The 12,536-nt window shown below is 46.3% G+C and overlaps 1 protein-coding gene across 1 annotated transcript in view; it reads right to left on the bottom strand.

Annotated features, from left to right (window-relative positions):
* LOC135216779 (exocyst complex component 7-like) overlaps positions 1 to 12,536 on the bottom strand; it is a gene marked incomplete in the record, with an annotated part of 204,491 nt that overhangs the window by 21,681 nt on the left and 170,274 nt on the right.

The raw sequence follows: 12,536 nt of genomic DNA, 5'->3' as shown, positions 1-12,536 counted from the left end.
CGAATCTCGTCCCCAGGGCGGAGACTTGCGAGCCAACCAGCTCGCCCACCTGTTGCATCACCACTGCTGAGAAAGCAGAGGGATCAAAGGTGCTAGGCCCTGCTCCTCCTACCGGCGTAGCCGGAGTGGAAGCGGAGGAGGCGGGAGAAGGCACTGGCTCGGCGGGAGCGCGGGCCTTCTCCTTAGAAGCCTTGCTTCTAGAGCTCTTTGAGTGAGAAGAGCTCGGCTTCGCTTTCACCGCGTCGGCGTAGGAAGTCGAAGACTTCCTAGCCGAAGAAGACGAAGACGACTTCTAGAAGTTTGTCTTAGCCAAAGTCTTCGGTTCTCTCTGTCCCTTCACCTTTGGGGGTACAGAGAGAGCGGGAGAGCGTGTAGGATCTCAGATCCCACAAAGCCTTGGAAAGAAGCACTCGAAGAGGGCTAACGGAGAAGATCCAGGAGCACCCAAGGAAAAGACCTTGGGGCGCCCGACACACCTACCTCAACCAACAAATCCTCCACCCCTACCGCCATGGTTCGATGTTAAGGTCCAGGGCAGCAACGTCCGGGACCGACTCCTGGGCAGCTACGACCCCAAAGGATTGCTGGAGGTCTTGCTGGATGGAGGCTATCAGAGGGGCCGCGGACAAGGGGTCAACATATCCAGTCGACTTGCCCGCAGGGAAGATCTGGACGGCCAGCTTCTTATCAAGAATATAAGGCTGGCCTTTGGCGGCGTTCTTCCCGAAGCCGCCCACCCACGCTTTCAGGTGGCGAGGGCGACTTCCCTCACACCAGTAGCCTGAAAGAAAAGCGAGATGAGCTTCTAGTGGTGGCACGGGGTTAACAAACTTATGATTAAGAGTTGTTAGTAAATGATTAATGAAGCCTATAATGGACTTACCCCATCTCCCAGCTGACCGACCAGGTCGTAGCAGATGGCGCAGGCTTCTGGGTGCCAGACGATCATCCCGTTGAAAGACGTGGCACAGGGGGCGTGAGACCTACACTCATCGTGGCCGCAGGGATCGAACAGCGTCGCGTTACACGCTGGGACCTGGCAGTTGGTAGCCTGTAAGTGGAAAGATACATGAGTACAGGTACACACTTACAGTCTAACAGATGCTCCGCTGGTGCCGGAGCGATAAAGTTAGATTAAACCAGAGCCCCGCCAAAATACGTGTGGTAACCAGGTTGGTTGCGTGCCCTAGGCTATAGCTCCGCTGATGGCGGAGACGCAAAGGGAAACCAACCAGGAGTGGTGGTAAAAGGAAACCACGACGTAAAAAGGCGGGTATGGTAGAAATATAATAAAAACATTGCACAATTCATTGTAAAATTAGGGTATATCCTTAAAATAATTATAATAATTAATAATAACAAACCTCCCTCTCCACCCGTCTACTAGAAGAGTGCACGGGGTAAGAAGCAAGCTCCCTTCCGGTAGCGGGGAGAGATGAAGGATATAGTAGGCAAGCAACCGACCACTAGTAGTGCCCACCCCGCCCGCTAGCGGAGCCAGTAATCTATAACCAAAGGTGCCCCGGCTGCGACGGAAGGCTCCTTTCGTTATAGCGAGGGAGGTGGCTGAGCAACTGGGGAGGGGGGGAGGAGAAGGTCTCGGCGTAACACGGCGTGAGAGAGAGAGAGGGGGGAGGGATGGCTTACTCCTCCCCGCCTCACCGACTACCCGCTCGAGACCGGTACCTCATGAGTGGTCGCCCTATACCCCTGCTGGGAGGAACCCCTGGTCACTTCAGAGAGGGAGAGAGAGAGGGCGACTGAGGTTGTCATGACAACCAAGGGGTCCCCAGCCCCTCACCTATGACCAGAGAGGGAGGGCATGGGCAGGGTCAGGTGCGATGGAACACGTGACCGCAAGTGGCCTAGGCCGCGAGCAACACAACCGTGAGAGGGCACTGGAACCAGACTGTACCAATACAAGGAACAAGCACCTAGGCTAGCCTAACACCCTAAATATAATAAATAACTACATCGAAAAGATGGAAAAAGACACTTTTAGTAAAAGAAAAAGAAGCCCAGGAGGAGGCAGACTGTTCCAAGAAACAGAAGCCTACTCGGAGGCCAGCGATAGCGATGAAGAGCAAGACGGGATGCTGGTCCGAATAATAATAATAGCCCTAAATACCAAACTAAAAGACATGGTAGGAGGGCTAAACTAGCTAAAACTCGATGTAACGAAACAATGAACGCAATATTGTAAGCCCATAAGTATAAGAAGTCCCAGTATGGAGGACCGGGAATTCTTAACGAGGCAGCATGGCGCCACCACGAGGCAACCGGGGAACCGTATATGACCTATTAAGAGGAAAATACTGGTACCCGGAAGACAAAATTGAGGTAAAACATTACTTATGAGTTACTTAACTTAGCCGTAGCAATAGCAGAGTCCATCCATATGGTAGAAAAGGATAATCCCGAAAATAACACAGCACAAGGAAAAATGCGTCTTGACGCTAGCGCTAAAAATTAAGGATGTCCGCTAGGGGCGCTGCTGTCCGTGGCGTCCTCTAGTAGTAGTAGTAGCGGCTGCATCGCCCGTTGGTATCAGCTCTCTCTTGGGGGGATTCTGATTGGAAGTTCTAATTGGTTATTGTCTCGTGGTAGTGTTCCACACTCGCCCCTATTACCATACCGACACTTCTTTTTAAGAGTGAGCGAGTCAGTTTTACTGACATTTTCTTAATTTTGTTTTTCTCTGGTAATTTTAGATTAATTTTACCTAGAAAGAATGATATTAAGGATCCTTTCATAGGCCGACACGAGCTGAGCCCAGAAATACTACGATACAAAGGCAACTTTTGAAACTGCCCTCCACATTATCAAAGAGGATGTTTTTTCATGTTCATTCTTGTCCGCTGCTGCCTGCCACTCTTCCAAAAATATAGAATTGAAAAAGTGCAAATTTAGCGTTCGTCGATTTTTTAAATGTTCATGCTTTTATGGAATATATTACGTATAGGATATTTTTTGTACATAAATATGATACAAATTAAGGCAGCTTTTGTAACTGTCCTCCGCATTATCAGAGGATGATTTTTCATGTTCATTCTTGTCCACTGCTGTTCCGCAAAATGCATTTACAAAGACTTAACGTAGTTATATTTTATTAATTTGAGAGCTAATTATAACTCATTTTGTTAATGAAACTTCATCTTTTTGTTATAAGTTTTCATGCTTTTATGTTTAAAATATGTATGAAAAATGTATTACAGGGTATAAAATATCTTATTTTTATTTTTTGTTCATAAATATGATACTGGTAGTACGCATGTCCATTTGAAGTCTTTGTAACAGCCCTTCACATGATGAAGAGAATAGGTTGTTCAATCGCACCTGAATAATAAAATTTTAATTTATATGATTGAATCACATTTTTATAACAAATTATATTTACAATTGTTGCATAAATTGATTTTAAAAGACAAAACTCACGTATACATTCGATTTTGCAACACTGCAATTTGTTTGTTTTTTCCATGGGATAGATGTACAAAATATAACTGTGCAACTCGGTCAGTTTTTTGCTTTGTTACACAAGCAAAAAATTGAGGTACAAACTGTACGAGCTCGAGATGCCTCTGCTAAATAGACAGCATAGTAACAAAAATGACATAAAAAGAAAGCCAATATTATAAAGTACTTAAAATTAACTTATATTAAACATAGTAATATACAATAATGCAATGCAATTTAACAAAATAGATTCACTTAAATAAGGTATTTACATAATATACAAACACATTGTGTCCTACCCTAGCATAAAAATAAGGGTAGGTACACTGAAGTACATTATAAGTACATAGTGTGGATGTCCCTAGCAAAAAAATAAGGGACAATCCACCAATATGATCTCAGCGGCTAAGGCTAGAGTATCCAAGTAGCATGGCGATAGGGTGAGGCATGTTGGACGAGGTAGGTAGAAAGGAGACCTGGATCTATACTATGACTACTATACAGTATCAGGAGAAACAATGTTTCCCGCTGCTACTGCAGAAAATTTTAAAGATTCCAAGGACTTTAGATAGTGACGTTTAAAGACTGTCGGAGATTTCCATCCAGTATATTTTTTAAGATCCTCGAAGTTCATATGTTGAAAGTAGTTAATTGAGGTGGCTACTTCCCCTGATGTCATGTGCTTTTGGAAAATGATCAGGATTTGGCTTGTTTAATGAAGTAAAGGATCTGTTGTCTAATACCTTTTACTGATAAAGTACCACCTTTTTCTCTCATGAAGAGAGAACCTGAGGATCTTGAGATGTGCGAGATAGAAAGGCTCTTAAAGTTGATACTGGGCAGAGAGAAGGATCTTGCGGAAGTGGGATGACTTTCAAGGAGCCCACCTTGCAAGAGGATCCTCATTTTTAGCCAAAAAACTACGATCCGGAGCAAGCAGAACTTCTCCTGAGGGGAGGAATTCCACATGACCCGCATCTCTGGATAGAGCCGACAGTTCTGAAATTCTAGCTCCTGAAGCTAGGCTTAATAAGAATAACATCTTTCTAAGAAGCATTATGAATGTACAAGACGAGTTGTCAGTATCTGAGGCTAGTTTGAGGACATCATTTAAGAACCATGAGACTGCAGTAGGCCTTTGAGAAGGTCTAAGTCTAGCACAGGCTTTAGGGATAGACGTAAAGTAAGATTCAGTCAGATCTATCTGGAAACCCAACTGAAAGATCTTCTTCAAAGCCGATTTATGAGTAGTAATAGTGCTAGCTGCTAAACCTTTTTCAAACAAGGATCTGAAAAAGGATATAGCTAAGTTAAACTGTCATGGTTGTAGTGTTTGATTCTTTCAGGAAGGATGCTAATTTTTTAACAGCTGAGTCATATTGTCTAATAGTTGACTCTCTCTTATCTGATTCTAGGAAGAGGATGTTTTTGTGGGATCAATGTTAGCATCTTTGTTAGCCGCAAACTTCATGAAGTCCATAAAGTTAGGGTCTGAAGAATTCCTGAGGAAGCGAACACAGTCCTCATTTGTACTGATTGTGACAGCTTGGGATTGGGAATCCGTTGAGGTCGGAGACCCAATTCCAGAAGCAGAGGATACCAGTTGCTCTTGGGCCAGTCTGGAGCAATCAGAGCTACTAGTCCCTTGAAAGTCCTCAGCTTGCTCAAGACTTTCAAAAGAAGATTCACTGGAGGAAAGACATAAATTTTTCTCCACTGATTCCAATCTAACGACAGTGGCGTCCGTGGCATAAGCCAGAGGGTCCAGGTTGGGGGCCACATAGCAAGGGAGCTTGTGGTTCGCTTGTGAGGCGAAGAGATCCACTTGGAGACCTGGGACTCTCCGGCATATCCACTGGAATGACCTGTCGTCCAGGGACCATTCTGATTCCAGAGGGACCGACCGGGACAAAGCGTCTGCTATCACATTTCTTACCCCCGCCAGGTGAGTGGCGGACAGATGCCATTTGTGTTTGTCTGCTAGTGCAAAGATGGCTATCATGACATGGTTCACATGTTTGGATTTGGACCCTCCTCTGTTGATGCAATGAACTACCACTGCACTGTCCAAAACTAGTCTTAGATGAGACTTTTTCGGGGGAAGAAGTCTCTTCAGGGTAAGAAATACTGCCATTGCTTCCAAGACGTTTATGTGAAGCTGGCGGAACTGAACTGACCAAGTCCCCTGAACTTGCTTGAATTGAGAATATCCCCCCCACCCGGACAGGGAGGCATCCGTGTGAATGGTTAACACTGGAAGGGGATATTGAAGGGGTACTAGTTTGGCCAGGTTCTTCACTTTTGTCCATGGACGGAGCTGATTGCGAAGGATCTGTGGAATTACTGACAACTTGTCTCGAGATTTGGCGTTTGCTCTCGATCGCCAAACTCGGTTTATATCTTTCAGCCTTGCTTACAGGAAGATGTCTGTCACTGAGGCAAACTGAAGAGAACCTAGGATTCTTTCCTGGTTTCTCCTTGATGTTTGTTTGCATTTGAGAAATTGTTTCACAGACTTGGCTATTTCTTTCCTTTTGACCACCGGAATTGACAGATTGTGGGAAGACAAATCCCATTAGATTCCTAGCCACTGAAAACGAGACTCTGGAGTAAGTCTGGATTTTGTCTTGTTTATCTGGAACCCCAGATGTTCCAGAAATTGAACTACCTTTTTTGTGGCTTTGAGACATTCCTCGACTGTTGGTGCCCAGATCAACCAATCGTCGAGGTATGCTGCTACCATTATCCCTGAGTTCTCAAACTGTTTGAAACTACCACTTCTGCTATTTTCGTGAATACTCTGGGGCTACATTCAGACCGCCGAAGGGCATCACTTTGAATGAGAACGTCTGATTTCCTAGTTTGAAGCCTAGGAATGGCGGAAGTGCCTGGCTATAGGGATATGATAGTATGCGTCTGTAAGATCGATGGAGCATGTGACGGCCCCACGGGGAAGTAAGGTCCTTACTTGCGAGATGGTAAGCATTTTGAACTTGTCGCAAGCATTTTGAACTTGTCGCAACAAATGAAAGAGTTTAGCCTTGACAAGTCTAAGATTACCCTTCTTTTTGTTGAGCCTTTCTTTGGCACGCTGAATAAGCGACCTTGAAATTTTAGATGCTTGACTCTCGCAATAGCTCCTTTCTGAAGGAGTTCCTCCGCGTAATCTGTCAATTCCTTTGATGGTTTCCTGATAAAATGATTTGATTGGAGGGGGATCTTTGATCCAACTCCAACCCAATCCCTTGGACACGATGCTCTGTGCCCATTTGCTGAACCCCCACCTGTGACGGAAGAGGAACAGCCTCCCTCCTACCTGGGGAGCCTCACTGTTGTTGGGCGGGTTGACCTCCGCGCCCTCCTCTGAATTGCCTTCCCCTTGCCGCTCTCTCCTGTGCCACACTGGCGAAAGTGGCCTCTCGACCTGCTACCTCTCGAAAGCCTATTAAAGGCTGGTAAGCCTGACCTTCATACATAGAGTTGAAGGCCGGCGAGACTGCGTAGGAGGTTGAGGGTTGCGACTGAGGGGACAACAGGAGGATGGGTTGGGCCTGTTTCGAAGTCGATGGTTGTCCCTGTTGGGTAACTGGGACGGCCTGAACGAAACTGCTGTTGCTGCCTGATGTTTTCTGGTAAGGCTGGAACCTTTTACCAGACTTCTTGAGTTTCTTACCAGCAGCAGGGGCGGATTCTTGCTTCCTCTTAGAAGAGATGCCCCACCTAGCCCTAAGGCTCTGGTTGAGCCTAGCAGCCTCGTGGTGCACCTCATTCACAGCGGACTCTGGGAAGAGGTCCGCCCCCACCCCCCACATGCTGGAAGCCAGGAGTCTATTAGGTTCGTGCCTAATAGTGCACTCCTGCAGAACGTGCTTTCGGCAGTTTCCTCCTAGCTTGGAAGAGTCGAAAGCATCCGTCTGAACTGTTTGGAGCTGAGACTTGGCCAGAATCTTGAATAGCGGTTCTGTGCCATACGACAGTGCCGCCATTTCAGTGATAATCAAGGAGTTGAGGGACCTCCCAAACCTAGTTCGAGCATCGAACTCTGCCTGATCAAAGTATCAGCAGCCTTGGAAGCTTTTCGCCAAACTGGTCCATTGCGCAGTCTGGCTTAAGCTTACCAATCGTGAATGTGGGCAGGTAAGTTCTCCCACACTTCTCCAAAGGCTGGAAAGAGCGGAGAAGTAGAATCAGCTTCCCTCAGCTGTGGCATGGGCTCATCCTTGAGGACTGCCTGAAGAGTCGCTTCCACTATTTTGGTAGCGAACGGAAGAGAAGCCTCCTCCTCCGTCGCAAAAATAGTGAAAGGACTCTTGAAAGCCTGGAGCTTAGTGTTGGTACACTCCCAGTCCTCAAGGCAGTGAACCCATTCCCGCTGTGCGTGCTCTCTACTATATAGCACGTTTTCTCGGGAAATCTTGTCCTCCCTAGTGAGGGCCGCCACGGTCAGCCTAGCATAATCCAATGAAAGGCTGAGTTAATCCCGGAGGATAAAACTCGAAGTCCTCAATCCTTCGAGTTCCACACTCCGGGACAGAGATCATACCGTCCTTGAATGGAGCGTAAGCGGCCACTCTCCATGGGTTATCCATGGAGAAGGCTGGTAGAGACTCATATGGAGGTAGCTGAAGAATGCCAGTACCTGTTACTGGGGAGATTGGTTGAGGAGCCTGAGAAAGCCCAGCTACTCGGTCCTCATTCTCTCTAACTCTGTTAGAGAGATCTTGGATGGATTGGCCCGACTGACTGAGGGTGTTTGACAGCTGCGCAAACATCTGTTCAAACCTGGTTCCGAGGGCGGGTACCTGACCTGAGGCCGGACCATCTCTCCCCCAAATGTTGCATCACCACTGCTGAGAAGGCAGTGGGATCAAAGGAGCTCGGTCCCGCTACTCCAACCGGCGTTGCCGGAGTGGATGCGGTGGAGGCCGGAGAAGGTGTTGGCTCGGCTGAAGCGCGAGCCTTCTCCTTAGAAGCCTTGCTTCTAGAGCTCTTGGAGTACGAAGAGCTCGGCTTAGCCTTCACCGCGTCAGCATAGGAAGTCGAAGACTTCTTTGCTGAAGAAGACGACGACGACTTCTTAGAAGTCGTCTTGTGGAGGGTCTTCTGCTCTCTCTGTCCCTTCACCTTTGGGGGTACAGAGAGAGCGGGAGAGCGGGCAGGGATCTCAGATCCCGTAAAGCCTTGAAAAGAAGCAGTAGAAGGGACAGGAGAAGATCCAGGAGCGCCCAAGGAAAGACCTTGGGCGCCCGACACACCTACCTCAACCAACAAATCCTCCGCCCCTACCGCCATAGGTTCAATGTTCAGGTCCAAAGTTGCGACGTCTGGGACCGGCTCCTGCGTGGCCGCGGACCCGTACGACTGCTGCACCTCTTGTTGTATGGAAGCGATGAGAGGGGCTGCCGAAATGGGATCAACGTAACCTGTTGACTTGCCGCCGGGGAAGATCTGAACGGCCAGCTTCTTATCTAAGATGTACGGCTGGCCCTTGGCGGCGTTCTTCCCGAAGCCGCCCACCCAAGCCTTCAGGGTTGCTAAGGCGACTTCCTTCACGGCGGCAGCCTGAAAGAGAAGGCGAAATGAAGCTTCTAGCGGCGGGGACGGGGTTTAACAAGCTTATGACTGTGTTATTAGTAATACGATAAATAAGTCTAAAAGTCGACTTACCCCCCCCACCAGCTGACTGACAAGGTCATAGCAAATGGTGCAGGCTTCTGGGTGCCAGACGATCATAGCGTTGTGGGTCGTGGCACACGGGGCGTGAGTCCTGCAATCATCGTGGGCGCAGGGGTCGTAAAGTGTCGCGTTTACACCCCAGGACCTGACAGTGGTAGCCTGTAAGTGGAAAGATACATAAGTATCAGGAGAACACTTACAGCCTAACAATTGCTCCGCTGCATGCCGGAGCGTGAAAGTTAGATTAAACCAGAGCCCCGCCATAATACGTGTGGTAACTAGGCGATTGGAGTTGTCTAAGGCTACGCCGGAGACAGGAGAAAAAATCCAACCAGGTGTGGTGGTGAGCCATGAAACCATGACGGAGAACGACGGAGATGGTATACACAAAGTTAGTTAATACTAAAATTCACCGTAAAATTAAGGTACATCCTTATATTTATAACGAAATATATATAAATCTTTTCCCCGTCTACTAGAAGAGTGCCCGGGTAAGAAGCAAGCTCTCCTCCGGTAGCGGGAAAAAGGCAGGATATAGTAGGCAAGGAACAGACCACTAGTAGTGACCACCCCGCCCGCTGGCGGAGCCAGACGAACTATAACCAAAGGGGCCCCGGCTGCAGCGGAGGCTCCGTTCGTTACAGTAGGGGAAGGGTGGGACTGAGCAATGGGGGGGGTTCCCGGCGTAACGCGGCGGGAGAGAGAGAGGGGGGGGTGGCCTACCCCTCCCCGTCCCTACAACTACCCGCTCGGTGACCCGGTACCCGAGACAAGTGGTCGCCCTATACCCCAGCTGGGAGGGAGCTCCTGGCCTCCTCAGAGAAAGAGGGAGGAAGGCTACTGTGGTTGTCATGGTAACAAAGGAGTCCCCCAGACCCCTCCCTATACCTGGTAGGGAGGGAAGGGGAAGGGTAAGGTGCTATGGAACACGTGACCGCAAGTGGCCTAAGCCGCGATAGCAACACAACCGTGGAAGGGCCACGTGAACCAGACTGTACCAACACATGGGACAATGCACCTAGCTAGCTAACAACCCTCAATAAAACTAATAATACATCGTAAAAGAGGGAAAAGACACTTTTAGTAAAAGAAAAAGAAGCCCAGGAGGAGGCAAACTGTTCCGAGGAACAGTTGACTACTCGGAGCCAGCGATAGCCGATGAAGAGCAAGAGCCGGGATGCTGGGCCAGAAACACAGAATAGCCCTAAATACCAAACTAAGAGAAATGGTAAAAGGGCTGTCCTAGCTATAAAAACGATGAAATAAATGATGAACGTGATATAGTAAGCCCATAAGTATAAGAAGTCCCAGTATGGGAGACCGGGAATTCTTAACATGAGGCGGCATGGCGCCGCCACGAGTCAACCGGGAGACCGTATATGACCTATTAGAAGGAAAATACTGGTCCCTGGAAGACTAAAATACGGTAAAATACTACTTATGAGGCACTTAACTTAGCCGATGCGATGGCAGCACGTTCCATGATGAATAAAAGTGGTAAATCCCAAGAAAACACGGCACGAAAGAAAAATGCGCACAACGTGTAAGTCTAAAGATTAAGGATGACCGCTAGGGGCGCTGCTGTCCGTGGCGTCAGTAGTAGTAGTAGTAGCGGCCGCATCACCCTTTCGTATCAGCTCTCTCTGGTGGGGATTTTAGATTGGAAGGTCTAAATGGTGAATGACTCGTGGTAGTGATCCCACTCGCCCCTATTCTCATACCGACACTTCTTTTATAGAGTGAGCGAGTCAGTTTTACTGACATTTTCTTAATTTTGTTTTTCTCTGGTAATTTTAGATTAATTTTGCCTAGAAAGAATGATATTAAGGATACTTTCATAGGCCGACACGAGCTGAGCCCAGAAAAACAATTACGTGATTCCGTTTGCATTTTTCCTTTTATATCATTGTAGTACGAAGTTTACGTTATTTATCTTTTATTGGTATGAAACCAACAGTAAAATAAGTTCTTTCAAGCAGTTGTTATCAAATTCGGTTGTACTTAGAAAAAAATTGTTTCTCGTTCAGTTGTTCATGGCTGTGCACGTTTACGCAACAAGTATTATGTTAAAACCATACTTTCATCATTTTCTTTTGCTGTTTTAGAACTTATGTAACTAGAAGATGGGATAAAGTTACGCTATTGTAATTTGGTCTCTTGTAAAATCTGATTATCATAAGACGAATTACTGTAACTTGAACACTATAGCTATCTGAACACTGTATATAAGACCTTATTATATCTTTACATACTCGAGACACCCAAAGGATTATAGGTAGGCTTTTTTCACATAACAGTATTTATAATACTATAATGTACTGTACAGTACTACTGTACAGTAAATTCTATAGTACTATACTGCATAAATATAATTTTACTTATTGCGCCATTGCAGGATTATGGCGCCATTTGACTGGTCTAGGGCGCTTTTAACTAGTCTAGTATGTACTATGAAAGGAGGTGTGCAGCGGCCGTATACTTTAAAATCACTCAGCATCAGCGGCCAGGAATGGAACCCCTGCTGCTAACTGAGGGCCGCCTGTATAAATGATGTAGAAAATTAATCATATATTGTACTTTTGTACAACCACAAAATCAGTAGTATAGTAGGAAATAAAATAAATATTTTATGTAGTTAGTCATTAACATAATGTATATCATAGTGCTACACATGAGTGAGTTGATTAGAAATCTCTTTAAAGTAACTTGAAAATAAATGGTTTTCACTACAGTACAGGCATTCCCTGGTTATCTGAGGGGGGTCTGTTCCTGACAATGTGATGATAACCAAAAATTGATGATAACAGTGTTTCTTGGCACTGATAACCAGGAATTGGCGCATATTGGCACCGAAAATCCAGTTATCTCCAACACTAGACAAGCACCGTAAAAAAGGATCAACAACAACCAAGGCCACCAATAAATGGGGACTGCCTGTATACAGTGATTGGGTTATAGGAAAACAGTGTGGCAGTCCATTTATCAGAATAATGTTTAATATATGACTTGGCAAGCAATGTGAATACAGTAGTTTAACACAAACTGAAGTTGAAGATATGCTGCAAAGTTGTATGAAATACAGTAATGTACTGTACTATTATGAAATACTTTGTATTTCTTGATGAACTTGTAAATGCTAGGAACATACTCACTTGCCATTTGCTCTCAGTAGTATACATGAACAAAATTAAGATATGTAGGCATTACTTAAGGCTCTTTGCAGCGTGCCTTCAGAACCTTAGCTGCAACCCCTTGCATTCCTTTTACTGCAACTCCTTTCAAATTCTCTATCTTCCATCTTACTTTCCACCGTCTCCTAACAATCGATTCATAGTGCAACTGCGAGGTTTTCCTCCTGTTACACTTTTCAAACCTTTTACAGTTAATTTCCGTTTCAGCGCTGA

Source organism: Macrobrachium nipponense, chromosome 6 (genome assembly GCF_015104395.2).
Source record: "Macrobrachium nipponense isolate FS-2020 chromosome 6, ASM1510439v2, whole genome shotgun sequence".
In the NCBI taxonomy this organism is placed as follows: Eukaryota; Metazoa; Arthropoda; class Malacostraca; order Decapoda; family Palaemonidae; genus Macrobrachium; species Macrobrachium nipponense.
This window is presented reverse-complemented; position numbering and strand designations above follow the sequence as displayed.